Source organism: Lactuca sativa, chromosome 7 (genome assembly GCF_002870075.4).
Source record: "Lactuca sativa cultivar Salinas chromosome 7, Lsat_Salinas_v11, whole genome shotgun sequence".
In the NCBI taxonomy this organism is placed as follows: Eukaryota; Viridiplantae; Streptophyta; class Magnoliopsida; order Asterales; family Asteraceae; genus Lactuca; species Lactuca sativa.
This window is the reverse complement of record NC_056629.2, coordinates 145080261-145091936: the sequence shown is the minus strand read 5'-3', so window position 1 is coordinate 145091936 and position 11676 is coordinate 145080261. Positions and strand designations below refer to the sequence as shown.

General features: G+C 36.8%; 1 non-coding gene across 1 annotated transcript; it reads left to right on the top strand.

The window, feature by feature from the left end:
* Positions 1 to 4578: 4578 nt before the first annotated feature.
* Positions 4579 to 4685, top strand: LOC111908229 (small nucleolar RNA R71). The gene has a single exon (XR_002855802.1). It is a non-coding gene; the product is annotated as a small nucleolar RNA R71 (small nucleolar RNA).
* Positions 4686 to 11676: the final 6991 nt, after the last annotated feature.

The following is an 11676-nucleotide window of genomic DNA, read 5'->3' as shown; positions in this document are numbered from 1 at the left end:
ATTTGAATCCACATGATTGGATAATTTTGCACAACATCCTTCTTACAAATGAAGCAGAATATGGTCCGATCATTGACCACTTCAAGAAGATGCTTGTCTGCTACATCATGGAAGTTGCCAAGATGGATCAGGAGATCGCTAATGTCTTCAACAAAAAGCCTACTATTTCTCCTGTTGGCTCAGCAAGTGATCTGAACATGATGCAGATGGGGAAGATAGACCCGAAGAGAAATTATGTTAAGCTTACTAGAAACGAAGGCCAAAAATGCCTATTCGCTTTGGCAGACAAACATCTCTACACCACTGCATGCCTGGAACATGTCTTAGGGATTATTCATCGTTGCAAGCAAAACTCAGCTGATGACAAGAAGTAGTTTGATGATATGATCTAGTGGTGCATTCGCTTCAGACAGACAATCCTTGCTCTTATCCCTCGTCTGTTTGATACCACTAAGAAAGTTCCGGCAGCTAGACCCAATAAGAAGAAGTGATAGCCTCGCTCCAATTGACGCAAAGGGGGAGATTGTAAGGTCCAGTTAGTGTTGCGTCTTTGGGCTCGTTAGCTAATCCAGTTTTGTCTCCGGTATGGGCCTGTCCATCCATGAGTTATTTTGTAGGGTTTATTATTTATAGATGCTTGCATGCATTCTAGAACGTAAGATTTGATAGAGATTTTTATAAGCATTTACGTTCTTATCTTTTGTAACTCTAGAATCCTCTACAATGGAAGTTCTTCATCGAGCTCTGCTGAGGATTGAGTTAATAGAATCATTCGACTCATTCAGATCCATTCTTGTGTTTTTGTCTAACTGTTATTACTTTCTTGATTCGTCTGTTATAAGATCTAATCGATCAAGAGTTTTATAAACTCATCACATCCGAGAATACTTTATGGCAATGCTACAAAAAGGTACCAAATGCAGCCGTGTGGATCAATTGTTGGTCGTTAATTCCCAACCTCCAAGCTAATTCCACCATAGAACAATTGCGAACCTCGCCCCCAAGACAAAAGTAATATTCTCGGGGTTATAGTAATCGTCCCCACCCCGGAAATGTATTGTGGAGAAAAATTCCAAGCACAACTCTTGATAAACCGACTCCTGGATACGAAAGATGCCACTCCATCCATCACACGTGATGGACACCCCATTATGCACAAACATCTTGACTATATAAGGAGCCAAATCTTCTTTGTAACGAACTCTCCCCAGCCATTCCCAATCAATCGCATTGGAGACACAAATCTCCTTTTTCCGGATTTCTACAAGCTTCTTCTTCCACTTAGTCATCATAGATTTGGACTCGATTTGTGGAAAATTCAACCAAGGGAAACCCCCTTGGATTCCTCTTGAGCTTTGACCCCGTGAAGACATGTTCCTGCATAAATAAGTAACACAAACAACCAGAAACGAACAGAACAATTAGAAAATAAAATCAGTACTACTTCAGACATGACTTGCCGAGTCCGTAGACCGACTCGACGAGTCAAACAAACTGCGCGGGTCTGTTGACGAGTCTGTCAAATTTCATCCATAAAAATCAAAATTGATTGCAAGGGTTTGTCCAGGGATGTATTTCGAGCATAGTAGTATAAGAAAATTCCTCCATAACATTCTAGTTAGGTCAAAGTTGAAGCCTTAAAAATTCTAAAACTTCAAAAACAGGTTTTCTACCCAATTTAACACTTGAAACCCCCTAAAAATCGAAGCTTTGATAGAAATAGAGAAGAAATTTTGTACCTTTCTTGCTTGAGAGAGAGAGAGAGAGAGAAAGAGAGAGAGAGAGAGCGCACGTAGAGTGTCAGCTGGTTGAATGAGGAGTGGTTACCAATTAGGGTAAAAAACCCTAATTTAACTGATATGTAAAAAATATTATTTATTTTTTTTTTCAGTAAGATAAACGGACTCGTCGAGTCAGGGTCCGAATCGGCGAGTCTGGTCGCGATTGAAAATTTTGATCTATTTTTTTTATTCTTTCTTATAAATATATTCAGCCCACCCGACACTCAGACCATGCTTGCCCTCAAACAGTCATTTTGGATAATAAAGAAAACGAAGATAGATAAATCCTAAAAACAAAAACTAAAGAAAAAAAAGTAAAAGAAAGCAAACTCTAGTTACGGGTTGCCTCCCGTTAAGCACTTCTTTTTTAGGAGTCGTTAGCTGGACTCCATCTTGCTTACGTTGCTGTTGCTTCCTCCATAAGGCTCTCCTTCTTCAACCTTTGTAATTTGTATTTTGTTTTGTAAAGTTGGATTTTCCTTTTATAAGCCTTCCTCAAGTCTTCCATTCTCTTTTTCGCAACACTCTCTTCAGCTTTACGCTTCACTCCTTACCATGCTTGTTCCTTTCCATGCCTTCCTTGCTTGTCTTTTTGTTCATTAAAGGATCCGGTGTTGTGAAAGTTAACACTTCGAACATAATAGAGACAATGGCACGAGGCTTGCTCCTTTTTCTTTTGGTCAAAACTTCTTCTTGATCTAGCATTTGTGATTCAATTGGATAATGGTGGTTTTCATCTTCTGAACTTCCCTCATTCTTCTCTTGGACAATCTCGTCACCTCCCATGATTGCTTCAAGAAATTCCAAATGTGCATTCCCAATATTGATAACATCTTCAATATCCTCATTTTCCTCAAGAAGGTTCTCAAAGGGATCAGGCATAAGTTGCGCATCTGATCCAGCAAGGGCACTAATTGGCTATAGAGTCAAAAGTTTTCCAGATTTAGAATTTTCGACTGGACTCATCGAGTCTGCAGATACGACTCGGCAAGTCGGGGAACCTTGAACACTTCTTATGCTTTCTTGATAATCAGCTTCCCTGATTAGCCTTCCTATTTCTTCTACATCTCCCTTGGCATCAGAAGTATCCTCTAAAGATAAAAAGAATTGATTTGGATTGCTTTGTTGCAAATATGCAAGCTCCTTTTCTAAAAATTCATCATCCAAATCTAGTGACGAAACCTTTTCTTCTCTCGACCCTTCTTGCGTATCTTTTTGCTCAGCTTTAAAAATTACCGATTCATTACCTACTCTTAATGTTAGCGTAGATTCACTCATATCTAACAAAGCACAACCAGTATTCAAAAATTGTCGTCCAAGAATGATTGGTACTTTAAGATCCTCCTCCATATCCAATATTATGAAGTCAACAGAAAATATTAGCTTATCCACCTTAATAAGAAGGTCTTCACACACTCCCATTGGATGTATTATTCTCTTGTCGGTCAAGTGGATCTTCATGTGAATAGGTTTCGGAATCGGTAGGTTCAACTTTTGAAAGAAAGAATATGGCATAATGTTAATACTTGTTCCGGAATCGGTCAATGCTCGTGTAGTCATGATGTTCCCAAATTAGCAAGGCACGGTTATGCTTCCTCGATCACCCCTCTTTTTTGGCAGTTCATTTAGCAATAGTTCAGCAACTTCTTCCATACTTTGTCTAGTAGTAAAGAGGGCCTTAAGCAAAGTTGCATACTTGGGTGTATGAAGTATCGTTTCAACAAATGGAATGTTCACTTGGAGGGTCCTCACTTGCTACATAAATCTCTTATACCGTTGAATCTGCTCATCTGGTATGGCTCAGACCGGAAATGGCAAAGGGGGCGTGTAACGTTTCAAAAGAGAACAATTTTTCTCATCAGAACTCAGACTCGTCGAGTCCATGATGCCGACTCGGTGAGTCGAGTCGGGTTTGGTCGATTTCCTTTCAATTTCCTCTTCTGTTTGCATCTTACTGGGTTTCTTCTGAATAGAGGTCAAATGAGCGAAAATTTTGTCAGAATTAGTGGTTATCACATTTAGATGCACCATTTTTGGATTTTGTTCGGTATTTCTAGGAAGTTCACCAAGTGTTATTTGATTGATTTGTTGTGCAAGATGACCTATCTGTTTTTCAATGTTATGAATGGATGCTTGCTGATTCCTAAGAAAATTTTGTTGATCTTTCATCATAGCTTGATCATCTTTAAGCATTATTCGTTGCTCCTTCAATTCATTGTCGGTATCATTGTGCCTCTTCTTGGACGCAACTACAAACCTTGTGAAAATTTCCTCCTAATTAGCTTTCTTTTCCATAACCAGTTCCTCCTTTTTATAGAAACCCCTTTCTTTTTTCTCGTATTTCTCCTCCTTTGCCTTTTTGTACTCATCATATGGGAGCCATTCCTTCTTGGGTTTTCGCCAATTAACATCAAATCTATCACCACTTGAATAGCAAACTTGTGCTTTCCGATTCCCATTTTCGTCCAAATCAAAATCTTTAGTGAGGTGAGGTCCTCTACAATTCTCACATCCTACCCGGATAGCGTGGATGGATTGGTCCATCTTAGTCATTCTCCGATCTAAACTTTCTAGTTTAGCCATCATTTCCGCCATGCTATCGTTAACAGTGTTTACCACCTCCCGAGTTACTTTATGCCTTGGATTATGATATTCTCTAGAGTGTTTAGAAAATTCTTCAATTAGTTCTTTGATCACCGGGGGTGCCTTCTTTGTGAGGGGTCCTTGCGAGTCAAGGAGCTGCCTAGTTGTTATATTGACTCTATCATAGAAAATGGAGACTTCTTGTTGACTGTTTAGATCATGATGTGGGTCGTTCCTTAGTAAGCCCTTGTATCTCTCCCATGCCTCATAAAGGGACTCTCCAGCTTGTTGTTTAAAGTTGGCAATAACTTTCTTCAACTTGGCTATCTTCGAATGTGGGCAAAACTGGTCAATAAATTCTTCTTTCATCTTATCCCATGTAGTGATGGATCCGGGAAGGAGTGACTTGAGCCAATCCTTTGCAGCACCTTTGAATGTGACGGGAAGCATCCGAAGCAGCTGGGTTTCGCGAGGCACATTTGGAACATTAAAATAATCAACTACATCGTTGACCTCATCCAAATTTTTATAGGCATTTTCATGAAATTTACCGTAGAAGGGGATCTCCTTTAGTTGAGCAAGTATGTGACCTTTAAGCTCAAAGGTGGCAGTTGCGGGAATTGCGGGTTGCACAAGTCCCGGCCCAGTATGGTCACGTATTCTCTTCTTCCATTCTCCCATGGGAACTTCATCGTTGTTAGCCATGGGGTTAGCTAATTCTCCTTCAAAGTCGCTTTCTTCTTCGTACTCTAATTCGTAGTCGTATTCAAACTTGGCTTCTTTTGGATTATCTTAAATATTCTCTAACTTTCTTTCTTCGCTCTTTCGACTGCTGGTCTCTCCTGGCTTCTTTTTCTTCCCAAAAACTATTTTCAAGCTCTTCAAAGGTGATTTCTTAGGTGTGTTAGAGCTTTCAACCTCCTTGCCTTTGTTTTTCCTTAAAGCAGATTCTGGGTCTTCAAGTGCAGGAACCAGGGGTGTGTTGGATCCGCTGGCATGTAATGCAAGCAAACAAAACAAGAAAAACACGTAAAAGGAACAAAAATAAAATAAAAGACGAAACTGTGAAGCAACGATGGACTTACTGAGTCGCTTCGATTGCACTCGGCGATTTCAGAGAAAAAATAGAAAAATTACTAACTAATCTTCTAAAACAAAAAACTATCAAAAATTATCCTACTAATTGAATTTCTTTAAAAAAATTAACTTTGTGCAAGATAAATCTCACACAAAGGATCGATGAAACTAGAATGTAGAATTAATTTTTGAACCGTTCCCCGACAACGGCGCTAAAAACTTGATGTTTGTGAACTCAACTAGTTTTAAACCTACTTTTAATTATAAAATTAACACACATAGGCAGTGGACCTGTCAATTGTGGTGTAGCTAGATAAGTAGGGTATCAAACTTAGGGAATGGAAAACTTAAACTAATAACTAATTTTATCTAAAACAAGTAATAAAAGGAAAGGTTTTATCTAGTTTCGGAAGACTAGAAAACTTAAATAAACTAACACGCAATTTAACTAACTTAATAGCTAAAACAAGTTATTACCACTAATTTCAATAATTAAGAGGACTTCTGTTTAGGTTCGACTCAATTGATCCTATGGTTGTTTAACGGTAATAGCGCAATGGACTAACCTTTCATTGGCTACCGATTCAGGTGATTAGGTTCACATTTGCTATCTCTAATCCTTAAGAAATAAACTAATTAAAGCAGAGGCCAATTGTCTAAATTAATTAATTCTCTAGGTTATTTATTTCGGTTAAATAAGACCTGTAATGGTTAATCAAATTAATAATTCAATTAGCCTCTTGTTGTAGGTTTATCAAAAAAGCTCACACATTAACTTACCCATTCTCTAATTAATCCTAGTTTCACATTCACTAATCCTAGGCACATAATAAAGTGTTCAAATAAATAACATGAGGTAAACAATTAAGAGATGTTCATGCAGCCTAATTGCCTTCTTGTTAACAGATAATAGTTATGGTTAATGAATAAGGATCTTTAACAAGCTTATTTTAACAAAATCACCAATTTAAAGTTAATCCTACCATTAATCAAACCATAGTCTCAAATTTGTCTTACGCAAACAGAAGAATAAGGGTTTAGCTCATAGTTGTAGTAAACTTAAACTCAAAACGAATTCAAAGAGTTTAAACATGATTCAAATCAAAAGATTACTAAGAATAAACTAAAGTTGCCTTAATTCTCTTCAAGATTGGATGTAGGGTTGATTCCTCTGGTTCTCACAACCTAACAACACCTTCAATCGTAATTTTTCCTCCTAGGGTTCCAGAGAAGTCTTTAATTTTGATCTCCAAGTCCCTATTTATAGTATTCTGGAAACAGAGGTGACTCGTCGAGCCCATCACTTAAAATCCATGTACGGCAAGGACTTCTAGAGGTTCGCGAATCTTCGACACGACTCGTCGAGTAACCATCCCTACTCGCCGAGTCCTTCTTGTTTTTGGCATTTTTCTTCTTTGTTCCATTCCTGAGCTTCCTGTCGTATATCTTGCTTCCTTTTCCTTCCGAGCTTCTCTTTTGGACTGAAAATATAATTTGAACAATATGAAGTATCTTTTGTCCATAAAATGTAAATAATTAGCCGAATAATGATAAGAATTTATACTAAATATTGGGCTAAACATGCACATATCACTTAGAATGTGTGACTAGTTTACACCAAACGATTATAGAAGGACCTAGTAGGGATCATACTTTGAAATTTCATCACTATTTATCGAAGAACTCGTACTGCTAGTACTCACTAATTTCGGTACAAAATATTCGTAGTAGGAATAACAAGGATAAAATTATATACATAGAATACACTATCACTCTAAACAACCACCCCCTTCCAAATCGACTTAAAATCTGTTACAATAAGAAGTTCCAACATCGTCATTTGATATGAATTGGCTTGCTCCTCACCATACCAATTTTACATGCTACGAAGAGAGCGTTCGCCATAAACGACCGATTAACGAAACCCTTTCAATCTATAACGACTAACCTCTGAATCATCCCTTGCATATAGACTCATAAGTACCTATGTAAGGGGTACCACGCTCATTCCTAACCACAATGGAAATAGGAAACAAGAAGCAAAGGACATCAAGGGTATCCCAGAGGTTTATAACCTTCCCGAGGTGTTCCTAGAAGTCCTTTCGGAAATACGACCCATGTGCCAAGTTGAGTTCGGAATCGACTTGACTCTTGGAGCCATTCCTGTAACCAAACCCCCAATACCACTTAGCACCGACCCAAAAACAAAAATTTTCCGGGTAACGGGATGACCTAATAAGTAAGGAGATTATCAGACAAAGCCTCTAACCTCAGAGAGCACTCGTCTGACTCATAAAGAGGAAGGGTAATTTGTCCATCGGACCATTCACTACCAATAACAAAACAAACCCATCATCATGGGTCAATATCCGTTACCCCGAACCGACAATTCATTAAACCAACTACAAGGAACGAGCCAAAGTCGGCATACCACTAGCTCAAAATTTCGTAAGAAGTAATTTCCAAGACAATCTAAGATTTATAATTCCAAATGAACCGCACACAACCTTAACCTTGGTGATAATAGTGCTTTCCTTAAGTTTAGAGACACTATCTCTAGGGAATCAAGTACACAAACTACATCGGACCATTCGAGATCCTTTCTATAATCGGTTCGGTGGCTTACAAGCTTCAACTATCACAAGAGCTGAGCAATGTACATCCTGTCTTCCATGTGTCTAGCCTAAAGAAATGCTTGTCTGATGAGAACTTGGTAGTCCCACTTGATGAGATTGAACTAAATGAGAATCTATACTTCATTAAAGAACCTGTGGAGATAATTCCCATTGTGAAGGTCCGATGGAACACCAAAAGAGGAATTGAATTCACTTAGGAGCGGGAAGATCAAATGAAGCAGAAGTATCAACATCTCTTCCCTAGTTCTTGAGGGCACGCTCAAGAACTAATTTCAGCACGAAATTCCCTTTAACGGGGTATGATGTGACAACCAGGAAATTTTGATCCAAACAAAGTGTATCTATAGATAGTATAAAACCACATAACATCATTTTTTAATAAATATTTGAGAATTTAATTAGAAGGAACAAAGTTTATAGAGATTTAAATTCATATAAAAGATGTTTAAACATGGATTAAGAAATTAGGAATATCAAATATGCTTTAGAAGTGTCGAATGTGGATCCAAAATCCCTTAGGACTAGAAGCCTCGCAGCCTAGAACGTAGTTCTTGGCCATAAGGGACCGAAGCCTCGGTAACACTAAGAACCGAGACCCACCTCCTCGGTCTATGGATCTCGGTTGGGTGCAATGCTCGAGAATTTGACTTCATGACAAGACCAATCTCCTTTGCTCTCCATTACCCAACATACCTCCATGTTGGTAATGAAAATACCCATCGTATTCCCATGCAAAACATCTAATTAACCCCAAGCAACTTTACACCCTTTTATCCACCAAGCATCCATGCAAAGCACACAATTAACCACAAATAACTTTACATCACTTTATCCAACAAACACCCACACAATACATACCAGTGCTCACCATTCACCCACACCATGCATGCGAATACACATCAAGTATCCATGCATGACCCTAAATTAACCATTATGTAAAAATAAAAGGCATCACCCCTCTCTCCATATATACTCTCGGCCGAGAGTGGGTTTATCCCACTCTTGCTATCTCTTTTCTACTCCCACTATCGTTTTCTCTCTAAAACAAAGTTGAAATCTTCCAAAAATAATTATATCAAGGCCGGTCTTAGAGTTTTTGGTAAGTTTCTTCATAAATCGCAAGTGTTTTTGTACATTTTGATGTTAAATTCATCATGTTTACACACATTTTCGTGTGATAGATTACTATGATACCAACCCTTCCAAGAAGTTTTTCAACTTCCCACAAGAAGCTAGGCTCGAAAATATTCATCTTCTTCCTTCAAATCATCCACAAAATCAACCCAAGGTGAGTTCATACCCCTTTATTTTTGAGTTTTTCCAAGTTTTTAGAGGGAGAATACAAGTAGACAAATCTTATTCGGATGATCTCAAGGCTTTGCAAACATAAAATATAAGTTATGTCATTAAAACATATCTAAGCTTAAAAGTCAGCTTCCTACAGAAAAGTTATGGTCTGTTCACTGACTATTTTTCCCTACTTAAACTTCATATATTTCAAAAATATGCAAATAGATCATATCTATACCTTTTTAAGGACTACTCGCACACATTAATACAATTTTTATACAATTTATGGTGATTTTTACAAAACTTCCTATCATTTCATAATATTTTTGGACCTGTCTGTAAAAAAGAACATTTTCACTCTAGTTAGGAACCACTTAAGGTCAAGGGAAAATATTGTGGACAGATTAGACCCATTTTATATGAGTTGAAAGTTTACGAATCCAATTTCGTCTTACGATGATTTTTCTAAGAACATGGACAGAGAAGTCAAAAACTAGAAATTGTCTTTATCATACTAAATGTTTTATACTTGTGTTCAGATGTAAGTTTATATGTTACAATCTTTTAGAACATCTAGACAAGATAACTACTACATATATATATATATATATATATATATATATATATATATATATATATATATATATGTACTTAACAAACAAACATGTTAAACTATAATACGTATAGTTTATGGAACATACGTACTATTTCACTAAGTTTGGGATACAATATGGAAACAAAGATATAAACTATAATAGGTATAGTTTATGAGTCATACATACAGTTAATTCGTTACAGAAAGGGTTTTCATTATTCTACACGTAACCATAAATATACCTTTGTGAGACACACTTCAAGTACTTATCTAAGTACCAACAAAAGACCTGACATTATAACCGGAGTCTCCTGGAGGGAGATCAGGACACTTGTGTATAGATCTATATGGGACTGACAACCCCACACCTACACTGTTAGCTATAGTTAGGAAAGCAGGCCTGGGGTGACAAATTTCGTATCTTTACCGATGCCTGAAGAACATCTTATCAGGCCATCCTAGGTCATCAAGCATGGTTATAATAACTCACAATTTGGTATTAACAATACGATTTATGTATGAATACATAAATAACATTAGTTAGTTTTATTTAATAATAAAGCTATAATACAATATTTTATAGTACACGTGGCAAATTCAGACACATGTGTTACAAAGGATTACATACAAATACAATTATAGTATACTATTTTCTAGTACAATGCAATTTACTTTTCTGATAGGACCATTATCATTCTCTCTATAATTTCATAGTATATGCGTTAGGGTTATATAAAATGAAGAACTGATAGGCAGTCGATCGTGTGATTTACCCTTTACTTCCTGTTCCTTATTTGGTTATGGGCTTAGGGAATAATCATTCAATCGACTGTCCGTTCGATCTTAATTATATATAACTTGTATACACTAAGTGATCATAGAAGGAACCTGTAAGGATTATACCATCAAAACTTCTAAGCATAAGAAAACTTGTACATTTTTGGTCTTAAGGCCTAAGACTACATTTCATTTACAAAAGAAAATATTGGATTTTCTAGAAACATACATTATTATTTTACAAGTAAAAGATCCAACAAAAATACATATATCTACAACTCATTTAAGAAAATATTGGATTTTTTACAAGTATACAAATCATTTTACACTAAAACGTTACAAATCTTTCTCATGCAAAACTGCTTATGAACTTACCAACTTAATTGTTGAACCTTTTCAAAATCACTTGTATTCTCAGGAACCTAATAGAAAGGTAATCAACCCTTCTTGAGGGCTGGTTTCGTCATGTCATGTTTTTCTACTTTTCAGTTATTTGTATTTAACTTTTGAAGAAAAAAAGTGTTGTAAACAATGTAAACTTGATTCCTCAATGTATGAATGTTTGTGTACTATGTTTCAATTATATTCAATTTTTATGATATTGTACATGAAGTCACTAATCCGCCCCCAGACGTTTCCACCGTTCTGGTTTTGGGGTGTGACAACCTTGCTCTTCTTCTGTTCTCGATTTCGAAGCATACAATCACTGGCCATATGATTCGTTCCATTACAGTAATGGCAGTCGAATCCGAAATCGCATTTCAACTTTTTCTCTTTCTTTTCTTCCTCAACACGAACCTCCTTTTTCTCAACTTTCTTTTCTTCAATCATAGACTTTCCATTAAAGATTCCTTTCAATTCACCTATTTTCGGCTTTGCATTGAAAGGCTTCTTGAAAAATTTATTTACTCAGTTGTTAGAGTAAAATGAAACAACC